Below are 12,917 nucleotides of genomic sequence, written 5' to 3'. Positions count from 1 at the left end.
TATTCAGATGTTTTCAACATGACGTCATAGTATTCAGATGTTTTCAACATGACTTCATAGTATTCAGATGTTTTCCATATGATGTCATAGTATTCAGAAGGTTTTTTTAACATTACTTCATAGTATTCAGATGTTTTTAACATGATTTCATAGCATTCAGCGCTTTTCAACATGACTTCATCTTATTCAGATGTTTTTAACATGACTTCATAGTATTCAGATGTTTTCAACATGATTTCATAGCATTCAGAGCTTTTCAACATGACGTCATATTAGTCAGATGTTTTTAACATGACTTCATAGTATTCAGATGTTTTTTTAACATGATGTCATAGTATTCAGATGTTTTCAACATAACTTCATAGTATTCAGATGTTTTTTCAACATGACTTCATAGTATTCAGATGTTTTTAACATGATGTCATAGCATTCAACGCTTTTTCACATGACTTCATCTTATTCAGATGTTTTTAACATGACTTCATAGCATTCAGATGTTTTCAACTTGATGTTATAGCATTCAGAGCTTTTCAACATGACTTCATATTAATCAGATGTTTTTAACATGACTTCATAGTATTCAGACGTTTTTAACATGACTTCATAGTATTCAGATGTTTTTTTAACATGACTTCATAGTATTCAAGTGTTTTTTTTAACATGACTTCATAGTATTCAGATGCTTTTAACATGACTTCATATATTTCAGATGTTTTTAACATGACTTCATAGTATTCAAATGCTTTCAACCTGACTTCATAGTATTCAGATGTTTTCAACATGATGTCATAGTATTGGCATGTTTTCAACCTGACTTCATAGTATTCAGATGTTTTCAAACATGATGTCATAATATTGACATGTTTTCAACCTGACTTCATAGTATTCAATGTTTTCAACATGATGTCATAGTAATGAGATGTTTCAACATGACTTCATAGTATTCAGATGTTGTTTTTTTACATGACTTCATAGCATTCAGATGCTTTTAACATGACTGCATATAATTCAGGTGTTTTTAACATGACTTCATAGTATTCAGATGCTTTTAACATGACTTCATATAATTCAGGTGTTTTTAACATGACTTCATAGTATACAGACGTTTTTCAACATGACTTATTAGTATTCAGATGTGTTTTTAACATGACTTCATAGTATTCAGATGGTATTTTTAACATGACTTCATAGTATTCAGATGTTTTTTTGTAACATGACTTCATAGTATTCAGATGTTTCAACATGACTTCATGGTATTCAGATGTTTTTAACATGACGTCATCGTATTCAGATGTTTTTAACATGACATCATAGGATTCAGATGTTTTCAACATAACTTCATGATATTCAGATGTTTTTTTAACATTACTTCATAGTATTCAGCTCGTTTTTTAACATGACTTCATAGTATTCAGATGTTTTTAACATGCCTTAATAGTATTCAGAATTTTTCAACCTGACTTCATAGTATTCAGATGTTTTCAACATGATGTCATAGTATTGGCATGTTTTCAACCTGACTTCATAGTATTCAGATGTTTTCAACATGATGTCATAATATTGACATGTTTTCAACCTGACTTCATAGTATTCAATGTTTTCAACATGATGTCATAGTAATGAGATGTTTCAACATGACTTCATAGTATTCAGATGTTTTCAACATGACCTCATGGTATTCAAATGTTTTCAGCATGACTTCATAGTATTCAGATGTTTTATTTTTAAATGACTTCATAGTATTCAGATGTTTTCGACATGACGTCATAGTGTTCAGATGTTGTTTTTTTACATGACTTCATAGTATTCAGATGCTTTTTACACGACTTCATATAATTCAGGTCTTTTTAACATGACTTCATAGTATTCATATGCTTTTAACATGACTTCATATAATTCAGGTGTTTTTAACATGACTTCATAGTATTCAGATGCTTTTAACATGACTTCATATAATTCAGGTGTTTTTAACATGACTTCATAGTATTCAGATTGTTTTTTTGAACATGACTTCATAGTATTCAGATGTTTTCAACATGATGTCATAGTATTCAGATGTCTTCAACATGACTTCATAGTATACAGACGTTTTTTAACATGACTTCATAGTATTCAGATGATTTTTTTAACTTGACTTCATAGTATTAAGGTGTTTTCAACCTGACTTCATAGTATTCAGATGTTTTCAGCATGACTTCATAGTGTTCAAATGTTTTCAGCATGACTTCAGAGTATTCAGATGTTTTTAACATGACGTCATAGGATTCAGATGTTTTCAACATAACTTCATGATATTCAGATGTTTTTTTAACATTACTTCATAGTATTCAGCTCGTTTTTTTAACATGACTTCATAGTATTCAGATGTTTTCAACATGACTTCATAGTATTCAAATGTTTTCAGCATGACTTCATAGTATTCAGATGTTGTTTTTTTACATGACTTCATAGCATTCAGATGCTTTTAACATGACTTCATATAATTCAGGTGTTTTTAACATGACTTCATAGTATTCAGATGCTTTTAACATGACTTCATATAATTCAGGTGTTTTTAACATGACTTCATAGTATACAGACGTTTTTCAACATGACTTATTAGTATTCAGATGTGTTTTTAACATGACTTCATAGTATTCAGATGGTATTTTTAACATGACTTCATAGTATTCAGATGTTTTTTTGTAACATGACTTCATAGTATTCAGATGTTTCAACATGACTTCATGGTATTCAGATGTTTTTAACATGACGTCATCGTATTCAGATGTTTTTAACATGACATCATAGGATTCAGATGTTTTCAACATAACTTCATGATATTCAGATGTTTTTTTAACATTACTTCATAGTATTCAGCTCGTTTTTTAACATGACTTCATAGTATTCAGATGTTTTCAACATGCCTTAATAGTATTCAGAAGTTTTCAACCTGACTTCATAGTATTCAGATGTTTTCAACATGATGTCATAGTATTGGCATGTTTTCAACCTGACTTCATAGTATTCATATGTTTTCAACATGATGTCATAATATTGACATGTTTTCAACCTGACTTCATAGTATTCAATGTTTTCAACATGATGTCATAGTAATGAGATGTTTCAACATGACTTCATAGTATTCAGATGTTTTCAACATGACCTCATGGTATTCAAATGTTTTCAGCATGACTTCATAGTATTCAGATGTTTTATTTTTAAATGACTCCATAGTATTCAGATGTTTTCGACATGACGTCATAGTGTTCAGATGTTGTTTTTTTACATGACTTCATAGTATTCAGATGCTTTTTACATGACTTCATATAATTCAGGTGTTTTTAACATGACTTCATAGTATTCAGATGCTTTTAACATGACTTCATAGTATTCAGATGTTTTTAACATGATGTCATAGCATTCAAAGCTTTTCCACATGACTTCATCTTATTCAGATGTTTTTAACATGACTTCATAGTATTCAGATGTTTTCAACTTGATGTTATAGCATTCAGAGCTTTTCAACATGACCTCATATTATTCATATGTTTTTAACATGACTTCATAGTATTCAGATGTTTTCAACATGTTGTCATAGTATTCAGATGTTTTTTCAACATGACTTCATAGTATTCAGATGTTTTTAACATGATGTCATAGCATTCAGCGCTTTTCAACATTACTTCATCTTATTGAGATGTTTTTAACATGACTTCATAGTGTTCAGATGTTTTCAACATGATGTCATAGTATTCAGATGATTTTTTTTAACTTGACTTCATAGTATTAAGATGTTTTCAACATGACTTCATAGTACTCATGTTTTCAACATGATGTCATAGCATTCAGAGCTTTTCAACATGACTTCATATTATTAATATGTTTTTAACATGACTTCATAGTATTCAGATGTTTTTTTAACATGACTTCATAGTATTCAGATGTTTTCAACATGATGTCATAGTATTCAGATGTTTTCAACATAACTTCATAGTATTCAGATGTTTTTTCAACATGACTTCATAGTATTCAGATGTTTTTAACATGATGTCATAGCATTCAGCGCTTTTCAACATGACTTCATGTTATTCAGATGTTTTTAACAAGACGTCATAGTATTCAGATGTTTTCAACATGACGTCATAGTATTCAGATGTTTTCAACATGACTTCATAGTATTCAGATGTTTTCCATATGATGTCATAGTATTCAGAAGGTTTTTTTAACATTACTTCATAGTATTCAGATGTTTTTAACATGATTTCATAGCATTCAGCGCTTTTCAACATGACTTCATCTTATTCAGATGTTTTTAACATGACTTCATAGTATTCAGATGTTTTCAACATGATTTCATAGCATTCAGAGCTTTTCAACATGACGTCATATTAGTCAGATGTTTTTAACATGACTTCATAGTATTCAGATGTTTTTTTAACATGATGTCATAGTATTCAGATGTTTTCAACATAACTTCATAGTATTCAGATGTTTTTTCAACATGACTTCATAGTATTCAGATGTTTTTAACATGATGTCATAGCATTCAACGCTTTTTCACATGACTTCATCTTATTCAGATGTTTTTAACATGACTTCATAGCATTCAGATGTTTTCAACTTGATGTTATAGCATTCAGAGCTTTTCAACATGACTTCATATTAATCAGATGTTTTTAACATGACTTCATAGTATTCAGACGTTTTTAACATGACTTCATAGTATTCAGATGTTTTTTTAACATGACTTCATAGTATTCAAGTGTTTTTTTTAACATGACTTCATAGTATTCAGATGCTTTTAACATGACTTCATATATTTCAGATGTTTTTAACATGACTTCATAGTATTCAAATGCTTTCAACCTGACTTCATAGTATTCAGATGTTTTCAACATGATGTCATAGTATTGGCATGTTTTCAACCTGACTTCATAGTATTCAGATGTTTTCAAACATGATGTCATAATATTGACATGTTTTCAACCTGACTTCATAGTATTCAATGTTTTCAACATGATGTCATAGTAATGAGATGTTTCAACATGACTTCATAGTATTCAGATGTTTTCAACATGACCTCATGGTATTCAAATGTTTTCAGCATGACTTCATAGTATTCAGATGTTTTATTTTTAAATGACTTCATAGTATTCAGATGTTTTCAACATGATGTCATAGTATTCAGATGTTTTTAACATGACGTCATAGGATTCAGATGTTTTCACCATAACTTCATATTATTCAGATGTTTTTTTAACATTACTTCATAGTATTCAGCTCGTTTTTTTAACATGACTTCATAGTATTCAGATGTTTTCAACATGACTTCATAGTATTCAAATGTTTTCAGCATGACTTCATAGTATTCAGATGTTGTTTTTTTACATGACTTCATAGCATTCAGATGCTTTTAACATGACTTCATATAATTCAGGTGTTTTTAACATGACTTCATAGTATTCAGATGCTTTTAACATGACTTCATATAATTCAGGTGTTTTTAACATGACTTCATAGTATACAGACGTTTTTCAACATGACTTATTAGTATTCAGATGTGTTTTTAACATGACTTCATAGTATTCAGATGGTATTTTTAACATGACTTCATAGTATTCAGATGTTTTTTTGTAACATGACTTCATAGTATTAACAGATGTTTCAACATGACTTCATGGTATTCAGATGTTTTTAACATGACGTCATCGTATTCAGATGTTTTTAACATGACATCATAGGATTCAGATGTTTTCAACATAACTTCATGATATTCAGATGTTTTTTTAACATTACTTCATAGTATTCAGCTCGTTTTTTAACATGACTTCATAGTATTCAGATGTTTTTAACATGCCTTAATAGTATTCAGAAGTTTTCAACCTGACTTCATAGTATTCAGATGTTTTCAACATGATGTCATAGTATTGGCATGTTTTCAACATGACTTCATAGTATTCATATGTTTTCAACATGATGTCATAATATTGACATGTTTTCAACCTGACTTCATAGTAGTCAATGTTTTCAACATGATGTCATAGTAATGAGATGTTTCAACATGACTTCATAGTATTCAGATGTTTTCAACATGACCTCATGGTATTCAAATGTTTTCAGCATGACTTCATAGTATTCAGATGTTTTATTTTTAAATGACTCCATAGTATTCAGATGTTTTCGACATGACGTCATAGTGTTCAGATGTTGTTTTTTTACATGACTTCATAGTATTCAGATGCTTTTTACATGACTTCATAGTATTCAGATGTTTTTAACATGATGTCATAGCATTCAACGCTTTTCCACATGACTTCATCTTATTCAGATGTTTTTAACATGACTTCATAGTATTCAGATGTTTTCAACTTGATGTTATAGCATTCAGAGCTTTTCAACATGACTTCATATTATTCATATGTTTTTAACATGACTTCATAGTATTCAGATGTTTTCAACATGTTGTCATAGTATTCAGATGTTTTTTCAACATGACTTCATAGTATTCAGATGTTTTTAACATGATGTCATAGCATTCAGCGCTTTTCAACATGACTTCATCTTATTGAGATGTTTTTAACATGACTTCATAGTGTTCAGATGTTTTCAACATGATGTCATAGTATTCAGATGATTTTTTTTAACTTGACTTCATAGTATTAAGATGTTTTCAACATGACTTCATAGTACGCATGTTTTCAACATGATGTCATAGCATTCAGAGCTTTTCAACATGACTTCATATTATTAATATGTTTTTAACATGACTTCATAGTATTCAGATGTTTTTTTAACATGACTTCATAGTATTCAGATGTTTTCAACATGATGTCATGGTATTCAGATGTTATCAACATAACTTCATAGTATTCAGATGTTTTTTCAACATGACTTCATAGTATTCAGATGTTTTTAACATGATGTCATAGCATTCAGCGCTTTTCAACATGACTTCATCTTATTCAGATGTTTTTAACAAGACGTCATAGTATTCAGATGTTTTCAACATGACGTCATAGTATTCAGATGTTTTCAACATGACTTCATAGTATTCAGATGTTTTCCATATGATGTCATAGTATTCAGAAGGTTTTTTAACATTACTTCATAGTATTCAGATGTTTTTAACATGATTTCATAGCATTCAGCGCTTTTCAACATGACTTCATCTTATTCAGATGTTTTTAACATGACTTCATAGTATTCAGATGTTTTCAACATGATTTCATAGCATTCAGAGCTTTTCAACATGACGTCATATTAGTCAGATGTTGTTAACATGACTTCATAGTATTCAGATGTTTTTTTAACATGATGTCATAGTATTCAGATGTTTTCAACATAACTTCATAGTATTCAGATGTTTTTTCAACATGACTTCATAGTATTCAGATGTTTTTAACATGATGTCATAGCATTCAACGCTTTTCCACATGACTTCATCTTATTCAGATGTTTTTAACATGACTTCATAGCATTCAGATGTTTTCAACTTGATGTTATAGCATTCAGAGCTTTTCAACATGACTTCATATTAATCAGATGTTTTTAACATGACTTCATAGTATTCAGACGTTTTTAACATGACTTCATAGTATTCAGATGTTTTTTTAACATGACTTCATAGTATTCAAGTGTTTTTTTTAACATGACTTTATAGTATTCAGATGCTTTTAACATGACTTCATATATTTCAGATGTTTTTAACATGACTTCATAGTATTCAAATGCTTTCAACATGACTTCAAAGCATTCAGAGGTTTTTTTTAACATGACTTCATAGTATTTAGATGTTTTTAACATGACTTCATAGTATTCAGATATTTTTTAACATGACTTCATAGTATTCAGATGTTTTCAATATGATGTCATAGTATTCAGATGTTTTCAACATGACTTCATAGTATTCAGATGATTTTTTTTAACTTGACTTCATAGTATTCACATGTTTTCAACATGACTTCATATTATTCAGATGTTTTTTTTTAACTTGACGTCATAGTATTAAGATGTTTTCAACATGACTTCATAGTTTTCAGATGTTTTCAACATGATGTCATAGTATTAAGATTTTTTCAACATGACCTCATAGTACTCACGTTTTCAACATGTTGTCATAGAATTCAGAGCTTTTTAACATGACTTCATATTATTCAAATGTTTTTTTAACATGACGTCATAGTATTAAGATGTTTTCAACATGACTTCATAGTATTCAGATGTTTTTTACATGACTTCATAGTATTCAGAGGTTTTTATCATGACTTCATAGTATTCAAATGCTTTCAACATGACTTCAAAGTATTCAGATGTTTTCAACTTGATGTTATAGCGTTCAGAGCTTTTCAATATGACTTCATGGTATTCAGATGTTTTTAACATGACGTCATCGTATTCAGATGTTTTTAACATGACGACATAGGATTCAGATGTTTTCAACATGCCTTAATAGTATTCAGAAGTTTTCAACCTGACTTCATAGTATTCAGATGTTTTCAACATGATGTCATAATATTGACATGTTTTCAACCTGACTTCATAGTATTCAATGTTTTCAACATGATGTCATAGTATTGACATGTTTCAACATGACTTCATAGTATTCAGATGTTTTCAACATGACCTCATGGTATTCAAATGTTTTCAGCATGACTTCATAGTATTCAGATGCTTTATTTTTAAATGACTTCATAGTATTCAGATGTTTTCGACATGACGTCATAGTGTTCAGATGTTGTTTTTTTTACATGACTTCATAGTATTCAGATGCTTTTTACATGACTTCATATAATTCAGGTGTTTTTAACATGACTTCATAGTATTCAGATGCTTTTAACATGACTTCATATAATTCAGGTGTTTTTAACATGACTTCATAGTATTCAGATGCTTTTAACATGACTTCATATAATTCAGGTGTTTTTAACAAGACTTCATAGTATTCAGATGGTTTTTTTAACATGACTTCATAGTATTCAGATGGTATTTTTAACATGACTTCATAGTATTCAGATGTTTTTTTGTAACATGACTTCATAGTATTCAGATGTTTCAACATGACTTTCATGGTATTCAGATGTTTTTAACATGACGTCATCGTATTCAGATGTTTTTAACATGACGTCATAGGAATCAGATGTTTTCAACATAACTTCATGATATTCAGATGTTTTTTTAACATTACTTCATAGTATTAACCTCGTTTTTTTAACATGACTTCATAGTATTCAGATGTTTTTAACATGCCTTAATAGTATTCAGAAGTTTCAACCTGACTTCATAGTATTCAGATGTTTTCAACATGATGTCATAGTATTGGCATGTTTTCAACCTGACTTCATAGTATTCAGATGTTTTCAACATGATGTCATAATATTGACATGTTTTCAACCTGACTTCATAGTACTCAATGTTTTCAATATGATGTCATAGTATTGAGATGTTTCAACATGACTTCATAGTATTCAGATGTTTTCAACATGACCTCATGGTATTCAAATGTTTTCGACATGACGTCATAGTGTTCAGATGTTGTTTTTTTACATGACTTCAAAGTATTCAGATGCTATTTACATGACTTCATATAATTCAGGTGTTTTTAACATGACTTCATAGTATACAGACGTTTTTCAACATGACTTATTAGTATTCAGATGTGTTTTTAACATGACTTCATAGTATTCAGATGTTTTCAACATGACCTCATGGTATTCAGATGTTTTCGACATGACGTCATAGTGTTCAGATGTTGTTTTTTACATGACTTCATAGTATTCAGATGCTATTTACATGACTTCATATAATTCAGGTGTTTTTAACATGACTTCATAGTATTCAAATGCTTTCAACATGACTTCAAAGTATTCAGATGTTTTCAACTTGATGTTATAGCGTTCAGAGCTTTTCAATATGACTTCATGGTATTCAGATGTTTTTAACATGACGTCATCGTATTCAGATGTTTTTAACATGACGACATAGGATTCAGATGTTTTCAACATGCCTTAATAGTATTCAGAAGTTTTCAACCTGACTTCATAGTATTCAGATGTTTTCAACATGATGTCATAATATTGACATGTTTTCAACCTGACTTCATAGTATTCAATGTTTTCAACATGATGTCATAGTATTGAGATGTTTCAACATGACTTCATAGTATTCAGATGTTTTCAACATGACCTCATGGTATTCAAATGTTTTCAGCATGACTTCATAGTATTCAGATGCTTTATTTTTAAATGACTTCATAGTATTCAGATGTTTTCGACATGACGTCATAGTGTTCAGATGTTGTTTTTTTTACATGACTTCATAGTATTCAGATGCTTTTTACATGACTTCATATAATTCAGGTGTTTTTAACATGACTTCATAGTATTCAGATGCTTTTAACATGACTTCATATAATTCAGGTGTTTTTAACATGACTTCATAGTATTCAGATGCTTTTAACATGACTTCATATAATTCAGGTGTTTTTAACAAGACTTCATAGTATTCAGATGGTTTTTTTAACATGACTTCATAGTATTCAGATGGTATTTTTAACATGACTTCATAGTATTCAGATGTTTTTTTGTAACATGACTTCATAGTATTCAGATGTTTCAACATGACTTTCATGGTATTCAGATGTTTTTAACATGACGTCATCGTATTCAGATGTTTTTAACATGACGTCATAGGAATCAGATGTTTTCAACATAACTTCATGATATTCAGATGTTTTTTTAACATTACTTCATAGTATTAACCTCGTTTTTTTAACATGACTTCATAGTATTCAGATGTTTTTAACATGCCTTAATAGTATTCAGAAGTTTCAACCTGACTTCATAGTATTCAGATGTTTTCAACATGATGTCATAGTATTGGCATGTTTTCAACCTGACTTCATAGTATTCAGATGTTTTCAACATGATGTCATAATATTGACATGTTTTCAACCTGACTTCATAGTACTCAATGTTTTCAATATGATGTCATAGTATTGAGATGTTTCAACATGACTTCATAGTATTCAGATGTTTTCAACATGACCTCATGGTATTCAAATGTTTTCGACATGACGTCATAGTGTTCAGATGTTGTTTTTTTACATGGCTTCAAAGTATTCAGATGCTATTTACATGACTTCATATAATTCAGGTGTTTTTAACATGACTTCATAGTATACAGACGTTTTTCAACATGACTTATTAGTATTCAGATGTGTTTTTAACATGACTTCATAGTATTCAGATGTTTTCAACATGACCTCATGGTATTCAGATGTTTTCGACATGACGTCATAGTGTTCAGATGTTGTTTTTTACATGACTTCATAGTATTCAGATGCTATTTACATGACTTCATATAATTCAGGTGTTTTTAACATGACTTCATAGTATTCAGATGTTTTTTTTAACATGACTTCATAGTATTCAGATGTTTTCAACATGATGTCATAGTATTCAGATGTCTTCAACATGACTTCATAGTATACAGACGTTTTTTAACATGACTTCATAGTATTCAGATGATTTGTTTAACTTGACTTCATAGTATTAAGGTGTTTTCAACATGACTTCATAGTATTCAGATGGTATTTTTAACATGACTTCATAGTATTCAGATGTTTTTTGTAACATGACTTCATAGTATTCAGATGTTTCAACATGACTTCATGGTATTCAGATGTTTTTAACATGACGTCATCGTATTCAGATGTTTTTAACATGACGACATAGGATTCAGATGTTTTCAACATGCCTTAATAGTATTCAGAAGTTTTCAACCTGACTTCATAGTATTCAATGTTTTCAACATGATGTCATAGTATTGAGATGTTTCAACATGACTTCATAGTATTCAGATGTTTTCAACATGACCTCATGGTATTCAAATGTTTTCAGCATGACTTCATAGTATTCAGATGCTTTATTTTTAAATGACTTCATAGTATTCAGATGTTTTCGACATGACGTCATAGTGTTCAGATGTTGTTTTTTTACATAACTTCATAGTATTCAGATGCTTTTTACATGACTTCATATAATTCAGGTGTTTTTAACATGACTTCATAGTATTCAGATGCTTTTAACATGACTTCATATAATTCAGGTGTTTTTAACATGACTTCATAGTATTCAGATGCTTTTAACATGACTTCATATAATTCAGGTGTTTTTAACAAGACTTCATAGTATTCAGATGTTTCAACGTGACTTCATAGTATTCAGATGTTTTCAACATGACTTATTAGTATTCAGATGTGTTTTTAACATGACTTCATAGTATTCAGATGGTTTTTTAACATGACTTCATAGTATTCAGATGTTTCAACATGACTTCATGGTATTCAGATGTTTTTAACATGACTTCATAGTATTCAGATGTTTTTAACATGCCTTAATAGTACTCAGAAGTTTTCAACCTGACTTCATAGTATTCAGATGTTTTCAACATGATGTCATAGTATTGGCATGTTTTCAACCTGACTTCATAGTATTCAGATGTTTTCAACATGAAGTCATAATATTGACATGTTTTCAACCTGACTTCATAGTATTCAATGTTTTCAACATGATGTCATAGTATTGAGATGTTTCAACATGACTTCATAGTATTCAGATGTTTTATTTTTAAATGACGTCATAGTATTAAGGTGTTTTCAACCTGACTTCATAGTATTCAGATGTTTCAACATGACTTCATAGTATTCAAATGTTTTCAGCATGACTTCATAGTATTCAGATGTTGTTTTTTTACATGACTTCATAGTATTCAGATGCTTTTAACATGACTTCATATAATTCAGGTGTTTTTAACATGACTTCATAGTATTCAAATGCTTTTAACATGACTTCATATAATTCAGGTGTTTTGAACATGACTTCATAGTATTCAGATGCTTTTAACATGACTTCATAGTATTCAGATGCTTTTAACAT

This window comes from Lampris incognitus, chromosome 3 (genome assembly GCF_029633865.1).
Source record: "Lampris incognitus isolate fLamInc1 chromosome 3, fLamInc1.hap2, whole genome shotgun sequence".
Taxonomy (NCBI): domain Eukaryota; kingdom Metazoa; phylum Chordata; class Actinopteri; order Lampriformes; family Lampridae; genus Lampris; species Lampris incognitus.
The sequence above is the reverse complement of the archived record's forward strand: the minus strand, read 5'-3'. Positions refer to the sequence as shown.